Below are 3,786 nucleotides of genomic sequence, written 5' to 3' on the forward strand. Positions count from 1 at the left end.
ACTAATGTTAACAAATCCAACCTGATTGAAAAGTGTTACCAAAGTACCTCTAGACATCAGTCTAGAATTGACATCATGATGAAAGAAAAACTCAGTGTTCAGCTGCTTCTGAATGTAGCTGGCATGCTCATCTGTTCCTCATCATCATTGGCATGATCTCGTAATCCTCTGAGGAGAGGACAAGCGATGCTACAACGATTGGCAGACTCAAGTGGTTTTGTTGTCTCTCACAGGTCATGATGAGGTGGCAGGTCTGGGCTGATGTCACAGTGACTGAGGTTAGGACGGTCCTCCTATGTGATCTTCAGAGTGCTACCATAGGTTTGCTGTACCACTACCTGAACATTGTCAAGGATGAAGTCAAAGGCCATGCTCCATACTGACTCGGAGGACTGCTGCATTAGTCTGAAACCAACAGTTAAAACGATGAAATACTTTCATTAAGAAAGGCCCAATCAACCTACACTACTGTTCAAAGGTTTGGGGGGTCAGTAAGATTTTGAAATGTTTTTGAAAGAAGTATCTTATGTTCACCAAAGCCGCATTTCTATTTGATCAAAATACAGTAAAAATAGAAATATTATAAAATCCAACCTGATTGAAAAGTGTTACCAAAGTACCTCTAGACATCAGTCTAGAATTGACATCATGATGAAAGAAAAACTCAGTGTTCAGCTGCTTCTGAATGTAGCTGGCATGCTCATCTGTTCCTCATCATCATTGGCATGATCTCGTAATCCTCTGAGGAGAGGACAAGCGATGCTACAACGATTGGCAGACTCAAGTGGTTTTGTTGTCTCTCACAGGTCATGATGAGGTGGCAGGTCTGGGCTGATGTCACAGTGACTGAGGTTAGGACGGTCCTCCTATGTGATCTTCAGAGTGCTACCATAGGTTTGCTGTACCACTACCTGAACATTGTCAAGGATGAAGTCAAAGGCCATGCTCCATACTGACTCGGAGGACTGCTGCATTAGTCTGAAACCAACAGTTAAAACGATGAAATACTTTAATTAAGAAACACCCAATCAACCTACAGTACTGTTCAAAGGTTTCGGGTCAGTAAGATTTTGAAATGTTTTTGAAAGAAGTATCTTATGTTCACCAAAGCCGCATTTCTATTTGATCAAAATACAGTAAAAATAGAAATATTATAAAATAACTGCTTAATTACAACAACTGTTTTCGATTTTTATTTTTTTTTAGTTATATTTATGGTCTTTTTATGCCTTTATTTTGAGAGGACAGTAGAGAGCTGACAGGAAAGCACTGGGAGGAGAGAAGGGAGCAGGATCGGCAAAGGACCTCGAGGCGGGATTCGAACTCGGGTGGCCGTGAGCGCAGTTGCGCTTCATGTCGTCGCACTAACCACAAGGCCATGGGTGCCGACACTGTTTTTGATTTTAATATTTTTTAAAATGTAATTTGACACATGATCCTTTAGAAATCATTTTAATATGCTGATTTGGTGCTTAAGAAACATTGATAAGAATAATGTTAAAAACGGTGAAATTTTTTCAAGATTATTTGATGAATATTCAAAGTTTAAAAGACCAGCATTTACTTGAAATAGAAACATAGTAACACAATAGTAACACACACACACACAAAAAATCATCGTACTCGCCAAACTTTTAAACGGTAGTGTATTATTACTACTGGTGAGATTTATAATGTACTTGTGTTTGTTGTAGGAATTAGCCAGGAAGAATTCAGAGCTATAGCTCTTCATGTATTTGATGACAAGGTAGTTTCTCCAGGTCTTTATCTTCCACGAGTTCTGTGCAGAACTTCACCACCTGGAGAATGTCCTCTTCCATAGGTTCTGTGAATATGCAGCGCCACACAGATAAACCAACTGCACAATATATGCGCAAATATATACTGGTATGTAAAAAGTTCTTGTTCTGCCATACCTGAGATGGTGGTGACCCATTCACGAAGCAGAGTTCTGATGTCACTGAATTCATAAGCTCCCGCTAGGGTTGGGACTGGGTGGGGATTAAATTTGGACAGCGTCTCTGGGACATCTGTGCTCGAAGAGGACGGGCACTGTACATTTTCTGTCTACCAATGAAAAACATCTCAGATAAATACCTTTTTTCCCTCAAAATTGTCAACATTTTGAACACAGATGTATTTAAAGTGTATTAAGTGGCAGAAGAATACAGGCGTACTTTGAGGTCTGGCTGTTTGAGTGGCAGAGGAAGTGTTTTGGAGAGGCTGGATTTGGCAGAGCTGTTTCCAGGAAATAGTTTTTTGTCTGGACTTGGACCCTTTTTGGCAGGACTAGCATTTCTCTTTTTGTAGCGGCGCTTCAATTTCCCCACTGCAGGCTGCTTTAATTGAGGAAGTGTGTTTTTTTGCTCGACTAGAAACAAGAGAGCAAGGTTAGAGACATTGTGTATGGTGTGTGGAAGTGGTTAATTACTTAATGCTTAACTCTGGTTAATTACTTAAATATTAAATCGATAAGCTGAAAAGTATCATGTTATTTTATGACAAATGTCAATAACTGGGAATGGGGAGAGGGGTGTTGTAATAATGTAAAATATGTGAAAAATAATGTGTTTTTCGAACAACCTAGTATGAGAGCCTGTTCTACACCCCCAAAACAAAATCAAGACTTTGTAAAAGAGCATAATAGGACCCCTTTAAGAAATTAACTTAAACTAATTTTTTATGCACACAGTTCAACTATTATGTACATGCAAAGCAACTGTTTCTGACATCTGGCCTTAAAGGAATAGCTTGATTGCTTGACTACCCGCATTCTTCAAAATATCTTCTTTTATGTTCAACATAAGAAAGAAACTCATACTGGTTTGAAATGGCATGAGGGCGAGTAAATGATAACAATTTTCATTTTGGTTGAACTATCCCTTTAAAGGGAAAACACTCTTCAAGAGATACAATAAATGTATGTATATGGTGCAGATATCTTGCACACCCCTACTCATTTTTACTCACCAGCGCTGCTTTGAGCTTGAACATGGGCTTGAGTGTTTCCCTTGTTTCTATAAGCAGAGCGCAGAGCACACTGAAGCTCTCTGGGAAGAGCTGCAAACACATCTGGGTCAACCTGTTAAAAGTTCAGGTTTCAGGTTATAAAATACTAGTTTCTGATGGTCATTTCACCATGTTTCCTTCCTGTGGTTGGGATGTTAATAGCATGTACCTGGGAGAAGTCAGGAAGCTCTAGTATAAAGCCCGTTGTGCATGGTTGACCTGGCTGGTTTGGGAGCTGCAGTACAAGGGTGCCAAGCGATGGACCTGGAGGTGGAGAAGAGGTTCGAGGCGGGGTTGAGAGATGAGACGAGGTGCTGGGCTGCTCCTCTTGCTCCTCTCAGGACTGCTCCACCTGTTTCCTTATGTCTACAGGTAAAGCCTCTAAAACAGACTGGTCCAACTGGTCCACATGCAGCCTTCTGTTTGAGACGCACTTTCTGTCTTGTGGACTTACAATGGCCGCCTCGTGCGTGTGTCCGTTAAGTCCACGAGACCGTAGGGTGTCCCAGTCGTCATTTTAGCGTTTGAAAGTGTGCCCACGAGCACCCCCCTTGCGCCCTTGATACGCACTTCTGCCCAGCCCGTACCAGGGCGAGCTCCGCAGCAGACTTCTAGCCGACAGTCAAAGAGGCATTACATCACAAAAGTGTGGACTCAGAGGAAGACCGTGAGAGTATAGGGTGCCATTTGGGTCAAGGCCCTACTGTTTTTGTTTTGCGCAGATACATTTTATGTAGCATAATTTCACAAAAACGTGAAACCGCCAGAATATATATA

This window comes from Sinocyclocheilus anshuiensis, unplaced genomic scaffold, assembly GCF_001515605.1.
Source record: "Sinocyclocheilus anshuiensis isolate Anshui unplaced genomic scaffold, SAMN03320099.WGS_v1.1 scaffold277, whole genome shotgun sequence".
Taxonomy (NCBI): Eukaryota; Metazoa; Chordata; class Actinopteri; order Cypriniformes; family Cyprinidae; genus Sinocyclocheilus; species Sinocyclocheilus anshuiensis.